A 17,289-nucleotide genomic window follows, 5' to 3' on the forward strand; every position below is an offset into this window, starting at 1 on the left:
TTTCCCTCAGCACAGTGTTCTCAACATTAATCCACATTGTAGCACATGTCAGGACTTCATTCCTTTTCATGGCTGAATAATATTTCACTGTATGGACAGAACATGTTTTGTTTATCTGTTTATCAAGAGCCAGCATTTTAGACTGCTGTGTAGCATCCCCTGTTTTATGGGTGGTTTTCAAGTGGGGTTCACTGGCTGGACCTGCTGCCCATCCGTGTTTTCTTGTCTTTCATTGTCTGTATCTTCTTTTCCATCCCTCCCATATGTGTCCCTCATACACAGTGTGAGGACAGAGCCAGGGTCACCAGAAGGCCCTGCTTTTAATACTGAAGGCTAGTCATCCACAGAACTTTGTGCTTCATAAAAAATAACTTGTATTGCCCTTTTTTTCTAAAGAGATTTGTATACCTGGTAGATGATACAAAAAAGAAAGGAGAGGAAAGCAAAGAAAAATCAGTCACTACAACCCTGCCACCCAGGGACACATGCTGTTTGCATTTTGATTAACTTTTCTAGCAGTTTTTAATTCAAACATATTTTGACATAAGCAGGGCCACACTGTTGATGCTGCTTTATATCCTGCTTTTTGTTTTTTTTGTTTTTTAAATTTTTTATTAAGGTATTATTAATATACATTCTTATGAAGGTTTCACATGAAAAAACAATGTGGTTGCTACATTTACCCATATTATCAATTCCCCACCCATACCCCAATGCAGTCACTGTCCATCAGTGTAGTAAGATGCCACAGATTCACTATTTGCCTTCTCTGTGCTACACCATTTTCCCCTTGAATGCCCCCCACACCATGTGCACTAAACAATACCCCTCAATCCCCTTCTCCGTCCCACCCGCCCTCCCAGACCCCTCCCCTTTGGTAACCACTAGTCCCTTCTTGGAGTCTCTGAGTCTGCTGCTGTTTTGTTCCTTCAGTTTTGCTTTGGTGTTATAATCCACAAATGAGGGAAATCATTTGGCACTTGTCTTTCTCCACCTAGTTGATTTCACTGAGCATAATATCCTCCAGCTCCATCCATGTTCATGCAAATAATAGGATTTCTTTCTTTCTTATGGCTGAGTAGTATTCCATTGTGTACACATACCTCATCTTCTTTATCCATTCATCTACTGATGGACACTTAGGTTGCTTCCATATCTTGGCTGTTGTAAATAGTGCTGCTATAAACATAGGGGTACATATGTCTTTTTTAATCTGAGAACTTGTATTCTTTGGGTAAATTCAAAGGAGTGGGATTCTGGGTCAAATGGTATTTCTATTTTTAGTTTTTTGAGGAACCTCCATATTGCTTTCCACAATGGTTGAATTAGCTTACATTCCACCAGCAGTGTAGGAGGGTTCCCCTTTCTCTGCATTCTAGCCAGCATTTGTTGTTAGTCGTTTCAATGCTGGCCATCCTTACTGGTGTGAGGTGATATCTCACTGTGGTTTTAATTTGCATTTCCCTGATGATTAGTGATGTGGAGCATCTTTTCATCTGCCTGTTGGCCATCTGATTTCTTCTTTGAAGAAGTGTCTCTTCATATCCTCCGCCCATTTTTTAATCGGGTTATTTGCTTTTTGGGTGTTGAGGTGCGTGAGTTCTTTATATATTTTGGATGTTAACCCCTTGTTGGATATGTCATTTACAAATATATTCTCCCATTCCATAGGATGCCTTTTTGTTCTGTTGATGGTGTTCTTTGCTGTACACAGCTTTTCAATTTGATGTAGTCCCACGTTTTCATTTTTGCTTTTGTTTCCCTTGCCTGAGGAGATGCGTTCAGGAAGAAGTTGCTAATGTTTATATTCACCAATGACCACCAATGAGCAGAAGTAATATGTGCAACTACCAGCTTACCTGCTTAAAAAGAATTCACTTGTCCTGGACTTTCTCCCTTCCCACACTCACATAGGCTGCATTGTGAAAGTGGTGACCAGCTGCAACTATGCACATGAGGACCACACCCTGGGAGAATACAAAACCACAAGATAGAAGGAAGGTGGGTCTCAAAGAAGGAAGGTGATCTCAAAGGAACAGAATCATCTACTCACCTAAGACATCTACTTACCTTCAAGCTGTTACATGAGAAAAAAATTTCTATCTAGCATGACCCATTGTATTTTGGGTCTCTGTATGCTCACTGTTCCATCCAGTGGCATCCATAATTATTCTTGACTGAGGCATATAATTTATGCTTGTGATACAATGCACCCATCTGGAGTGTCCAGTTTGGTGAGTTTTTAGTAGTGTTTATGCCCTGTAACCACCACCTTCCCCCCAAGATTCAGAGCATTTCCATCATCCCAAACACTCCCTGGTGCCCCCTGTATGGTCCACATTCTCCTTCCCGTCCCGAGACACCCCCTGATCTGTTTTCTGTCACTGTAGCTCAAACTCACCTCTTCTGTAATTATATATAAATGGACTCATGCAGTGTCCAACTGCTTTCACTCAATGTAATGCTGTGGAGATCCACCCATGCTGGTGAGTTTATCAGCATCTGTTCTTTTTTTATTATATTCTGTTGTATGCATGCATCACAGTTGTCTCAGGCATGTGTTGATAGATATTCAACTTTTTGCTGGTGTTTGGCTATTACAAATAAAGCTGCTATGAATGGTCACATAAAAGCCTTTGTGTGGACTTGTGTTTTCATTTTTCCTGGGTAAATACCCAAGAGTGGAATTGCTGGGTCATTGGGTGAGTGTACATTTAACTCCATAAGAAGCTGCCAGGCTGGGCATGTCACACTCCAGCCTCGCCAGCCCTTGATACCTTCTTTCTGATGATACCCATTCTATTGGGGCGTGGTGATGTCTCCCTGGTGTTTTCATTTGCCTTTCCCTGATGGTAATGATGTCATACAATGTACAGGGATGAGTGAGTGCTAAAGAAATAAAAGGCTGCCCAGAGAAGAAATAGCCAAGAGTCAGGATGTAGACAGGCAACATGGCACTACAGCAGCTCAGAGAGCATAAGGGTGTGACTGCATGTCTTTGGGGAATAGATGCTGAATAGGAATTGACATTCCTTATATAGAGTCGGACCCCTTATCTAGGACCACACCCTGGGGAATGGATATCAGGGAAACTTTGTCTACCAGCCCAGGAAGGTCACAGGGAAGCTTGTCTTGTTTCTGTACATTAAAAAAAAATTTCTTTTATAATATCCTGTGTGGGCTAGGATGTAGGCATATACATTGTTGTAATCTGTTGGAAGGGCAAAGTTGTATTAATCATGTTTGTATTCATATTATGAAAATATTTTGAAATCTAAATATGCATGCTTATGTTTATTTGAAAAGTTTTTGGAAATGTGGAGCAGGAACTAAAAGTAATCTGAGCAAAATGATGATGATGATAAATGGGAAATAATGCAAAATAATGCAAGATCAAGCATCAAATGAGTCTCTCACAGAACCCAGGGTCAGTCTTCACGAAGCCGTCAGAGCCCCATAGATCCTTACTGGCTACGCACTGACTTCATCCTTCTACCTCTGCATCCATCCATTTACTCATGTTCACATGATCACTAAGCATCTACCACGTGATGGCAGAGTGCATAGCGCCAGGCTTGGCTATGTGAGACCTGGCTCTGCTTCTTGCTGACTGCATGCTCTTGGGCAAGGTATTTAATCCCTCTGAGTCTCTCCATTTTCTCATCTGTAAAATGGGAAAAATCAGGGACCTTGAATACAGGGTCGGTGTGAGGAAACGAGATAATACACATGTAGTGCCTGGCACACAGTAAGCATGCAATAAGTGTTATTTATTATTGTTCTTATAACCACTCCCATATTCATTGCAGCGTTATTCACAATAGTCACAATACGGAAACCGTCCAAGCGTCCATCGGTAGATGAATGGACCGAAAAAAATGTGAAGGCAAATAAGTGGCCAGAAACTTAGTTACAGTAGCACTGAGCTGTAAATTTGTCCTGGAAACTTTAAAAAAAACGATCCCCTGTAATGTCATTTTTGGAGGCTGCAAAATCAATGGATGGGTATTACTCTGGAAATCCAGGTAAATGGGGAGTAGGCATGTGACGTAAAACAGACTCGGAAGCCATGAGTATAGAAGTGACGGTGCAAAGGGCTGGATGAGCTCCCTCAGGGAGCATGGAGAGAAAGAGAAGAGGCAGGACAGGCAAATGGGGACGGACGGGATAGAGAAGCAACCGAGGACAGCCACAGGCCTAGCGCGACAGAGCAGAATCGCCAAAGCCACGGACCAGAGGAGTTCCGCGGTGGCAGCACCTCCAAGGCCACATGGTAAAGACGGTCAAGGAAATTAAGGCTGAAAACTAGCCATGGGCTTGAGCAAACCTGAGGTCACTAGTGGCCTTGGCAGGAACAATTTGAGAGGCAATTTGAGTGGTGGGGTTTCCAGGCAAGCAGCAAGGGATTCAGAGTGAACGAAGAGATACCGGAAGTGGAACTGCAAAGTGCAGACACCTCTCACCACAGTTGGCTGGAAAAATGGAATAATTGTGCCTGATTCCTGCAGGGTTGTTATGACAATGAAAATGCTCTTTTTCTAAAGGACTTTTTTAAAATTGAGGCATCATTTATCTCCAGTCGAATTCACCCTTTATTATGTGCCATTCTACAAGGTTTGAGAAATGCACACAATCATGGGACTGTCACAAAACCAAAAACCCAACAGCTCCATTTCCCCAAGCAGTGTCCTCCTGACCCTTTGTAATGAACCCCTTCCCAAACCTTCAGCCCAAGGCCGTCATGATCTATTTCCTGTCCCTGTTCTCATCAGTTACAAAATATACAGAGTAATAAAAGTACCCATTGTGGTAGACAGATAACTGGTTTTTTTTATTATCATTTCAGTTTGGTTTTTTTTTTGTATCATTAATATACACTTACATGAGCAACATTGTGGTTACTAGATTCCCCCCATTATCAAGTCCCCACCACATACCCCATTACAGTCACTGTCCATCAGCATAGTAAGATGCTAGAGTCACTGCTTGTCTTTAGATAGATACTGTTTTTAACTGTGCAACACTCATGACCCTCTTTCTTTCTGGTAACAACAGCCTGATTTTCCTTTGGAAAACCACCCACCCCACTTACATTGCTCATTCCATGTAGCTAAACAAGGCTGATCACATCTGTAGCTCCTGGACAAGCTCACCCCTCAGGAGGGCCCCATCCCCTAGCTTCTGAGATTGGTTCAAGGGTAGGAACCTGACCCAAGCTGAGCCAATCTGATAATGCCAGGATTTGGGCTGGAGCCAGGAGAAAAGAGATGAGCATTTTCCATCAGTATAGTTAAACTTAAAAAAAAAAAAAAAGGCAGCCCGGAATGATCAGGGTCCATGATGCCCTCCATGAGCAGTTAGCCTGCCTGAGAATGAAATTTCAGTGGCAAGAGAGAGATGGTATTCTGACAACATACATCAAGCACCTGAATCCAACTGTGCCTGAAGCTAAACTACTCCCTGAACTTTTCAGAAATACAAGCCTATTAATCCCATGGTCATTGCTGCTGTTGTTGAAGGTGAAATGATTGATTCTCTGACTTCGGCAGCTCACCCATCCATCTTCCAAGGCCAACCACTGTTAACATTTGGCATTTTTCTCTTTTTCTAGCTTGCACCAGTATTTGAGCTTTTATATATTTGCACCCACACTATATCCCTATCTATGCCGAGCTATAGGTTGTATTCGTTGGTTTTTGCAGCAATAATGCCGCCTAACACACAGCCTCAAAATTCTTTTCCTTGTTTACAGGTCTGGAAGAGAGCAAGCAGGTCTTGTGACAGATTCAGATTTTCTCTTAGTACTACCATGCAAGGAAGTCTGGGAAATGTAGTCCTTGGCTGGGGAGCCAGATGATTAGGAAAAGGAAGGATGAATTTTGTAGGACCCCCTTCCAACTTCAGTCAACAATATAAATTTTATCAGGAAAGAAAATGGAAGTGAAGAGAAATGATTCCAATTCCAGCTAATACAACTCAGCCAGCAATACTGTTTCAGTTATGCCATAGCTGGCTTCCGGCTTCCCTGTCCATGCAGATATGTTTGGTCATGTCAAGATGTGCACAATTTTTCATTTTTTAGGACCCAAGTTTCTTATTTTCCTTTATTGTTTAATACTTTCGTCCTAAGGTCATATGACTGTTTTCTTTAAGATTCCCTCCTTCCTCCCTCTGCCCAGGGTCCTAAGAAACTACATTTCCCAATGTCCCTTGTCCAAGAAGGTTGGCCAATGGGAAGCAGAGGTAGAAGACTGGGGGGCGGGACAAGAAAGAAGATGGGGTACATCTCTTCTTTCCCTCTGGTCTCGTGGCTTCTGCAAAGCAGCAGTGGTGTCTCCTCCATGCTTCCAGATCATCCCCCTGCTTTGTCCGAGCTCCAGCTGGGTGATCCACGTGGCTCTAGCTCAGAACAGCCTTGTTTCTGGGTTCAGGTAACGCAGATAAGCATGTTTCCAGCTGAGGCTGAAACAAGGTGATGTTCTGCCTTTTTGCTTCAGCTCTCATACAGAGATGCCCAGAGCATGGAGACTAAAGTGGACAGTGCCACATGCAAGAAGCTCTGGCTCTGGGCTCCGTTGGATGGAGTTGGACTGGAATGGCCTCAGGGAGGTCAAACTTAACACTTGTGAGCCTCATTTTCTCTTTTTTAAAATAAACAAAATCGAATCTACCAGGATGAGTTGATTTTAGAATTTAAGATTATAATCTATGGGATAAATAGGTGGATGGATGGATGATGGATGGATGAATGGGTGAATGGATGGATGGAAATGCCCTATGAGCAATGATTCAAAATCCACTAAGTGAGTGAATTCCTAGATCATAACTACCATATATAACAAAATCATTTATACTTCACAGTATTATGATGACTGAGTTAATGTACATAACTTCTTAGAAGTAAATGCAGCATAGTCATTGTTGTAAGCATTAAGTGAGGCATATTAAGTTGTATCTCCTAGAAGCAGAAACCTGCATTGATCACATGGGATTGGCCAGATGTGTAGGGGAATTAACATCCCCTTGAGCAACCTTCATCCAGTGATAAGGACGGGAAATGCCCACGTGCCCTCACCTCTTGGTGCAATAACTCTGACTGTTCTACACTGTTTCCCAAAGTTTCCAGTGGAATCAGCCCTCAGTGGCAAGTTGCTCATTTGCACACCTGTATGGGTCTCCTTTCTTTCCTTACTAATGCATCCCAGGTCCACTTCTCAAATAAACTACTTTCCCTTGAAACCAGGTCTCAGGCTCTGATTCTAGAATATTTATTTAATTATTTATTATCGTGCTAAAGCCTAAAGTTTTGAGTTTTGAGCATCCTAATTTGTTATTCCACCCAGAAGTCTGGCTGCCAAAAAAAGTGGCTCAGGTGAGAAACTTGACTTATTTTTCCTCATAAAGACTCCAAAAGAAGAAATAGTGTTGAATTTCAGCAGCAATAGCAAATATAATAAAATTCCTCCTGGGGTTTACTTTTGCCAACATAGAATCTCAATGATAAAAGGTGACTTTAAACTGGCACGTGTAGGTTAAATATTTCCAGAGTATGGTCTTGAGGGGCTGTAAAAGTGCAAATTCCTTCTTTGGTTCTTAAGGGAGATGGTAACACACTGGCTTCAGGCTTGGCTGGATCCAGGTGTTCAAACTGTTTTAGGAATATGACTCCATTCTCAGCCCTGCTTTCCTCTGTGTTGTCTTCTTTAGCTGTCAGGCTTTCCCTGCAGAAGGCTTATCAATGAAGACAAAACTCCTGGGATTAAGTTTCATTGGCTTGTCATGAGATATGTGCTCATCACTGAACTATGGACAAAGAGATAAAATATACTGATTGACCAGTCTTGGTCATATGCTCAATTCCAAAGTTGGCCCTTCTCAAATCACATGGATGAGAATGGCACAATGATTCCCCAGAGGAAAGCTAGAAGATGTTGACAGAATCTTCTAAATGGGTCTTGGAGAGCAAATACCCACCCAACAGATATCCACTATGGCTACACTAAGAAGTCATGAAGGCTTACTAAAACATAGTGTTTATAAATTAAAAATAGAAATTTACTATAATTTGCTGAGCACCCTAATTTGCTATTCCACCGTGGCTGCCAAGGATCATACACATACATGTCCACCTATAGTAGGAATTTCCATAATTTCCTGAAGGAATATTTTGTCTCAGTGTCACCTTGAGAAGACCATGGTTTTCAAATCTTTTTTTTTTTTTTTTTGCTTAGCCAGTGATAAATTACTCTGGGTTTCACTCATTACTATCAATTTAGTTTGTTGTGGGTTGTTTTGCAAATCCTACAGTATTTAATAACACTCATTTGCATCAGCAGTATTTTTGGCCTATAATTTTTCAATAAGCATGTATGCATTGAGGGGAAACAGGAATCACCTATATTTGTATTGCTAAAGAGATATATCTCCAATTCCACTTTTAGGATGCTTTTAGGGGATGACATTCCATTTTTATTACTCAATTGTTTTCCACTGAAAAGTGGAACTCATGAGGTCTTGATTCCCTCCTAATTGTATTGGGAACACACAAAAAAACTTAGAGCTGATGGCTCAGAAGACTTTTTTATACCAGTTTTAATACACCAGAAAGTTTATGTAGTAGAGTATATATTTGAAAAACTGTCTTAAATTATACAGCTTGATCTAGAAAAGGGCTGGCAAACTCCTGTAAAGGACCAGATAATGAATCATTTGGTTTTTCAGGATAGCTAGTCTGTGTCCCAACTCTGGCCTTGTAGCACAAAAACAGCCCTAGATGGTATGTACATGAATTGGTGCGGCTGTGTGCCAATAAAACTTTAACTACAAAAGCAGGCAGCCAGCAAATCTTGCTAGTGGGCTATAGTTTGCCAATCCCTGGTCTAGGAATTTGGGCTTCTTTCTGTTGAACCCTTGAGGGTGTTGCAGGTGCGAATGTCATCCCAGTTTAGATACCTAAGAGATGTAACTATTTTTGTAACAATTATATTGCTAGTTCCAAACCCCCATTTGTGAGGTGGTGGAAACTTCATGTCAGCCTATTTGGGGTGTTCTTCTCCATGGTGGGGTGCTTTCCTTGGGGCCCTACTGCTACATCTTAAAGTTTCCTGAGGTTTGGATGGTGCCTAGGATAGGTGGGGGGAGAAAGGAGGATCAGACAAGCTGCCAAGTCATTGTCTCTCCACGATGGTCCAGCTGAGGGATTCCTCCTCATCGTGGTTTTTTATTTCTGGCTGCTGTAGGTTGAACTGTATCCTCCAAAAAAGATACATTTAAGTCCTCACCTCAGGACCTCATAATATGACAGTACTGTCATTGCAGATATGATGAATCAAGAAGAGGCCATACTGGAGTAGGATGGGCTCTACTTTCACAGCTGCAAGTCAAGGAGCAAAGGAGCACGTAGATTAAGAACCATCCTTTCCCAAATCCATTAGAGATATCCTTTAATGCCCAGATGGTAAGAGAGGGTTTTATTGAACATTTGAAAAAGATACTCAGCAGAAAGACCCAGGAAAACAATGGCTCAAGTAAGAAATAAGTTTAATTATTTCTCACCTCAGAATCCAGAAGTGGGAGGTGGTCCGACACAGCCAAATGGTTCCACTGTACATGATAATCAAATGATAATCAAGGGGCACAGTCCCTCTGACTCACTGTCCCACCATCTTGGTAGTATGTGTTCATCTACATGCCCAGCCAGGCTTCTCACCGTGTCTTTATTCCAGCCATCATGAAGGGGGAAAGAGAGAAAGCAGAGTAAGCATTTCCTCTTAAGAAAGCAGCATATATATATTTTTGTTGTTGCTGTTGATTCCTTCAAAAACCTTATTCTTCCCTTTGATCCGGTTTCTGAGGAGCCATTCAAAAGGTCATAATATCACACTCTGAAGAAACAGCTAAGTGATCGAGAAAATGCCACCTCTTGAAACGGACGTAGCAGTAGGAACAGATGAGAGACTAAGGATTGAGTATCATATGACAGAGATTAAAGGGCTGTGCTCAGCGATAAAGAGAATAATATCAGAACATGTGAAAAATAGCAGGCATTTGAGAGAGATAACAGAAATGTGCCAGCCTGATGGGGCACAAAATCGAGTGGCTGAAGTAAATGAGAAACAAGGGAAATCCTCACAGCAAGCCAAAGAAATGGAAAAGAAATAAAGATAGAAGAGAGACCTAGTGAGTGGTCCAGTAGATACAATCTATGCCTGATAAGAATATCTGAAACAGGCAAAACAAATGTAGCTGAAATGGTAAAGAACTAATTAAAGAAAATTGTCCAGAGTTGAAAAGCAAACTAGATCTGCAAGTAGAAAAAGCTCAAAGATACTTTTTTTTAAGTTCAATGAAAAGAAAGCAACACCTAGACATTCCTGGTGACATATTTTAATTGGAAGAATGAAAAAAAATTCTGCAAGTATCCAGATAAAGCAAGTTTATCTATAAAGGGGCAAAAGTCAGGCTGACTTCAGATTTCTCTCCTGCAACTCTAAATGCCAGAAGACAGTGTAATAAGATCTTCAGTTTTAAGGGAAAATAATTTTGAACCAATATTTATATATCTTGCCAAGTTATGTCTGTATGAAGGCAACTGGAAGACATTCACAGATATGCCCATCCTTGAAAGCTTTACTAAATATTTACTGCAGCCAAGAAAGAATGTGAATTAAAGTAACTAAATAGTAGGGAAGTGAGTGTATGAAAAAATTAGTGGTAAGCATTAAAACTAGTTAAACAGTATTCAGATTAAATTGTTATAGGTAGTTGCAAAACTAAATGCAAAAACAGATTTTTAAGATGGGTCTACAATTTCGTTTGTTCTAAACTGAAAAGACATGCAAAATGTTCAATATATAGAGCAATGAATACTGGGGTTTTTTGGGCATGTAATGTAGATATGCATGTTCTTAGCTAAACATAAATAAAAGGGCTTTGTCACTCAACATGACACATTCCAAATGTTAATCTGACAAAATGGGAAACCAGCTGGTACAGTTTTATTACTCCTCTTTTTAATTGTAAAGGAGAAAAAAGTTACTGGTTCGTAATGTAATACTAGCACCGTAAAAAGAAAATTTCCAAATCACTGGTTGGGGAAACAGTAGATTAAAACCTTGTTTTATGTATACATCTTGCCTAAGGAAAATCAATAGTTACTGCTGGTGTAATAGTTCATTATAAGTAAATTTGATATTTAGGTTACAGATGAAAACAGAATAAATATTCCAATTGGATTGTAGCTGAAGTGGTAAAAAACCAATAAAAACAGCAAGGAGGTATTAAAACTAGCACAGGATAAATTGACAGAGGTTGAGATTAGTTACCACACTTATAAACAGGTTAAATAGTACTATTAAAAATAATTCAGATTGGATCAAAAATCGCTCTGTAACCATGGATACTCTCATTTGTATTACACAAGTATAAGAGTTTAAAGATAATGGAAACTCTTTTATCTTTTAAGAGTTTAAAGATAAGTCATAGAAACAGAAGGCAGAAACATTTTTATTAGAACTCAGGCTACAACAAATTATAAAACACACAGTACAGGATGTTTAAGAGGTTTTATGTGGTGAATAACATGGCATTCAGAATGTAAAATGCTTGATAATCTTGATGTGAGTGGTGGTTTTACTGATGTATGCATATGTTTAAAAAATTGGAATTTAAAATTAGTCTGTTTTATATACTTAAAATGAATAGAGTAGTTCTTCAATTAAAAAGAATACATATTTCAAATACTGTGCTAGATTCTGAATTAAATACTTGGTCTTTAGTAAATCAAGTAAGTGAAAAGTTGAAATAAAGATAGCTAAATAGTTAATGAAAAAAAAAGAAAGCAGCATATGTTTCATGTATTGTTTCCACTTGTATTCTATTGCCCTAGACCTTGGTCACATGGCCTTATGTAGCTGCAAGGGAAGCTGGGTAGTGACCTGTCCTGCCAAAACTCAAGGAAGTTCTATTACCAAAAGTAGGAAAGGGAGAGAGACTCCTGGGACAGATGACAATGTCTGCCACAGAGGGCAGGGGATAACAAAGAGCATGCTGCAATTTACTCACACTTGTTTTTACTAAGAGTAAAATAATACTAGCTAATATTTACAGATGACAAGCCAGGCACTATGCTAAGTACTTTACTTGTATGAACTCATTTAGTCCTCAACTCTGTGAGGTAGTTACTATCATTAATCTCATTTATAAATGGAAAAATAAAGACACAAGTGACAAAACAATGTGATCAGTGACACACAAGTACTAAGCAGTCCAGCTGGAGTTTTAAAACTATTTAAGTTTTATTGGAATATAGTTAATATGCAATATTATACTGGTTTCAGATGTACTAGTTGATATGCAATATTACACTGGTTTCAGATGTACAGCATAGTGGTTCAACAATTACAAACATGACTAAATGCTCACCATGGTAAGTGTAGTCAACCCTTATTACCATACAGATATATTGTAATATTAGTGGTTATATTATATGCTTACTTCCATTTCTGTGATTAATTTTTTGTATAATTTGAAGTTTGTATCTCTTTATCCCCTTCACCTATTTCACCCACACCCCTATGGTAAACAGACAAAAGTCTTAAGGAAATCCATTTCCAAAAGGTGACTTCACATTACTTAGGGGAATGCTAAGGACATTCCTAGGACTGTGAACAAGAAAGCTGGCAAGACAACTGATTTCCAATTTAGCACAAAGAAGGAAAACTGCTACTGAATATTGAACAAAAACCTCTCTGTTTCATCTCTAAAGGCAAACACTTTGAGAGAACATAATCCATTCACCCTGGGATAGTTATAGCAATTTCAATCTATGGGTTTAATCTTTCTGCCAGATATGGGCTCTGTTGCTAACCCCTTTGGCTAAAAATCTTCAGGATCCAGAGAAGATTCCTTTCTGGTCCCTAACATACAGATGCTGAGAGCTAATATTTGTCCCCTGGGAGCTTTGGCAGGGAATAATCTGGGAATGGCTCTTTTTGCCACCAAACTAATCTGGGAAATAAGATCATTAAAGGCTAATAGCAGCTGTTAGGTACTTAGCAAATGTAGCCAATCAGCCTCCCACACATGAGGAAGTCTTCTAAATAAACCACTACTGCTAAGTCCCATGGTGACTACAGTACTAACCTTTCTCTCCTGACCAGGTCATTAGAAGATCCTGGGTAATAGCCTTGGCCGAGCAGGGGCAGTGATATATCCCAGCCTGTGGTATGTTCACAAGCTGTGTGGCAGGACCAAAAGTTGAAGGAGCTTCTGGTCTGAGAAATATCACAGTAAAAATGAAGCAAAACTCATATTTTCAAAGTTGGCACAGCTAATATGCTATTAGAGGTCAGTGTTAAGCCAAGATAGTGGTTACTCTCAGGAGTGTAGTGGTCAGAAGGGGCTTCTGGATACTGGTATGTTCTGTTTCTTGATCTGAGTACTGGTTATGCATACTAAATACACACTGTGCTGTAATTCACATTCTGAATTCTCACTGAGCCTTATTCCTGTGATTTGTACACTGTTCTGTATGTTGTACTTTCACCAAAATTTTATGTTCTGCAGAAGTCAATACTAGCCTTCCTCATCTGCCCCCTCAGACCATAAAAAAAAGTGTGGTACTCCACTGTGGTACTGACACATTATTAGATAGACTGACCAATGAAACAGAACAGAGGTCTATAAACAGACCCCAATACACATGTAGCAGTTTACACAATGTCAAGGTGGCTTTTCAAGTTAATGGAAAATACATTGATTATTTAATAGATGGTGTTGGGATAACTGGGTAGCCAGTGGAACAAAAATGAGTTCAGCTCTACTTTGTATCTTACACCAGAACACATTCCAAATAGGTGAAGATTTAAATTTTTAACACAAAATGACAATTAGTAAAAGAAACCCTGAAAGGACTTCTCATAATTAAAGTGGAGAAAGGTCTTTTTAAGCACAATATAAAAATAATCCCCAAAAACATAAAAGACCGATCGATGAAACCACATGGACTTAAAAAATATATGGTACAATCCAACATATATAAAGTAACAGAAATCACAGGAAAATATTTCTATTTCATAATACATACAGATGGCTGGTATACACACACACACACACACACACACACACACACTGGTATAAAGCTACTTTTTCATAAGGTACAAACTGCCACTTTTAACATGAGTGAGTCGAGGATGTAATCTACAGCATGGTGACTATAGTTGACAATATTGTACATTTGGAAGTTGCTTAGAGAGTGGATCTTAAAAGTTGTCACCACAAGGGAAAAGTTTGTAACTATTTGTGGTGATGGATGTTAACTAAACTTATTGTGGCTATCATTTTGCAATATATGCATACATCAAGTCTTTATGTGGTATACCTAAAATTAATGCAATGTTGTACGTCAATTAGATCTCAATTTTTTAATAAAGCTCCTTCAGATCAGTAAAAATACCAATGTCATGGAAATCTAGACATAAATGTATACTAATAGTTCACTGAAAAGGAATAAAAGCAACTCAAACAGATGAAAAGATTCTCAACCTTACTCATCATGGGTGAAATAAAAGTAATGCTACAAAGGTATTATTCCTATAGTATCGACAGACATAAAAATGTCTTAAAATACACTGTGCTGTCAAGAGCATGGGGAAGCAGGTACTCTTCAAATTGCTAGAGAGAAACTCTTAAACTTGGTGAAATCATACAGATAAGTGTACTTGACAGGCACTATCAGCATTAGAGACGTACATACCATTTGCTCCAGTTACTTTACCTATACAGATATATCTTACAAGTATATTAGAACATCAGTAAAATTATACATACACGGTTATAAATTTCAATCTTATTTGAAATAAAAAATGAAAAAAACCCCAAACATTTATTAATAGAAATTTTGTCAATAAAATTCAGCCATAAAAAAAATGAGAAAAAAATTTTTTTTACAGATATGGAACAAGTTTAAGTGAAAAAAGCAAGGTATGTATTGTATATAGTATCATTATTTGTACTTTTAAGGTTAAAAAGTAATATAGATTTATATTTATAGAATCAGGAATAAATAAAATTTAAAAGTAGGATTCTAAATCTAACTCTTAAAATGTGAGTAAAAATGGGCTAACTCAGCAGGTGAAGGATATTTAAATCTTGTATATGCAAAGCAGTCTCCTGGGAGGTAACCTGTCAGCGTTTAGACTATTCTGCCAGGTACGAGTGTGTGTACACCTGGGCCCTTGGGCTGTGCCAAGAAGGTTAGGCTAATAACGTGAGGTACGGTGAACACCTGCTTCTACTCATTTGGGAACCTCAGTTTGACCTCAAGGAGGGACTGGAGACTGAAGTAACATTCTGACATCCTTCACTTAAGACCTCAACCTCCAGTCCCTCCAGCCTATGTCCTCAACATGCCAATTCTTCAACCCTGTCAGGATCTACTCCTTGACCATCTGCAACCCCTGTCTTCATGTCCTCCCCCTGTGGTAGACTTTGAGGCTCAGCACTAAACTGACACCCTGAACACCTCCACCGTATGCCCCTTTCATCATTCCCACTCGGCCAAACCACAGCTCGGCCTCTTCCAGACCTGCCCGCTAGACACGCTTCGGCCTTATTTGATAAAATCACACACATGACGATGCCCGTGCCACCATAAACTCACGGACACAAGACACCGAGAAGCTCGTCCCCTCGCTCAGACCCCGCACAGCCCGAGCGCACCGACTGCCGACCACGCGCTGGGCCCTCGTGAGCCCCACAGCGCGCCTCCCGCCCCTGAGCTGCCCGCACGGGCTCCCCGACCAGCCGCCCCTCCAGCCTGCCCACGGCGCCTTCAGAGTTCTCCGCGTTCCCCACACCTTGGCTGCCTCGCAGACGCGCCGGGGCCCCCACTTCACGGAGGAGCCCGAAGCCACCAGCCGGGAGCTTCAACTCTACAGCTCTGGGCGGGGACGTGCGCCCCGCGCCTCCCTCCCTCCCCCACCTCGGGCCGCGCCGGGCCGGGGCCTCCGGCCGCGTTTCTGTCTTTTCGGAGCGCGTCCTGCCGGCGGCTCACTGCCCGGGCCCCCGGCCCGCCCCCAGGGCCGCTCCCACAGGTCGCGCCGCCGGCGCCGAGCTCATCCTCCCGCGCGTCCGGAGGCGAGCGCGCCTGGCCTCCCTCAGCGCCGCCAGAGGGCCTGTGCCCTCGGCCAGGAGTGCGCACGCGCAAGGCCGCCGGCGTCCCGCGGGGCTCGACGGCGGGGCCGCCTTCCCCCGCAGTGCGCGGGGACTCCGGCTGCCGCCTCAGACGGGGCGAGAGCCTCCCGCCCCCCAGAGGCGCGGACCCGCCGGCCGTGGCCGCCTTGTGCTGCAGCTCTGCGGACAAAGCAGCAACGTAGCAGCCGTGCTGCCTGCTGTGCACTGAGACCCCGGTGGGACCTGCCGGCGGCGCTGGGTGAGCGGCGGCCTGAGTCCGCGAGGCCGCGCGTACCTCTGAGTTGTTGTGAGGCCCGCGGTGGAAGGCGCCGCAAGCGGCCCCGAGCTGAGCGGCCTGTGGCCGCCGCGGCCTCGGCAGACAACCCCTCTGGCCTGGAGAGGAGGCCCCGGGCGGCCCGCAGGCCGAGGCGGGGCGCTGGGTGTGCGCGGCCCCCTGGGCCTCGCTTCCAGAGGAGCGCCTGGCGCGCGCTCCCTGCGGAGGCACAGGGCGGAGGTCGGGCACTGGTGCCCCTCCGAGGGGCTCCCACTCCCCGCGCTGAGTGTGCACTTTCTCTGTCAATAAAACTTTTACTCTTCACCACTGTGTCTCTGCCCTTCAGTTCTTTGCTGCGGCGGGGACAGGAACCGAGGGGAATACACACGCCCTCCTGACCGGAGTCCCAGGCCAGGGAGGGATGGGGGACGGAGACGGCTGGGAGGGCAGGGAGAGAGGGGGTGCGCGCATGGGGACAGAGAGCTTGGGGAGGGCAGAAGGGAAGCCTGGAGGAGGAGCTAGGAGAGAATGGCAGCTGGGGAGGGAAGCCATGGAGCCTCTGTGCTAGTGAGGCAGGGACCGTGGGTGCAGACCCAGCAGGGTGAGGGCCTCCGGAATAAAACCCCTCCTGAAACTCCGTATTAAACAATTAAGCAAAGTCAGTCACATTAATTCTCTAAAGTAATATAAGCATTCTTGTGTCAGATTAATTAAAACTAAAAAGCCAAGAGTAACTTGGCCTGAAATGTTTGAATATCCCCCACATAAGAAAAGACCGCAGCATAGCCCATGTCTTCATTGTGTCAATTACAAGAGGCAATTGTAAAATGTACCGTAGCCTG

The 17,289-nt window shown here is 42.2% G+C and overlaps 1 long non-coding RNA gene across 1 annotated transcript; it reads right to left on the reverse strand.

Moving 5' to 3' along the window:
• Window positions 1-883: 883 nt before the first annotated feature.
• On the reverse strand, window positions 884-10,178 carry LOC140849019 (uncharacterized). Its single transcript, XR_012130472.1, has 3 exons — window positions 9,556-10,178; window positions 1,860-1,967; window positions 884-1,767 (listed from the first exon to the last, which is right to left on the reverse strand). It is a non-coding gene; the product is annotated as an uncharacterized lncRNA (long non-coding RNA).
• Between the last annotated feature and the right edge of the window lie 7,111 nt (window positions 10,179-17,289).

The sequence above is a fragment of the Manis javanica genome, chromosome 4, assembly GCF_040802235.1.
Source record: "Manis javanica isolate MJ-LG chromosome 4, MJ_LKY, whole genome shotgun sequence".
Classification (NCBI taxonomy): domain Eukaryota; kingdom Metazoa; phylum Chordata; class Mammalia; order Pholidota; family Manidae; genus Manis; species Manis javanica.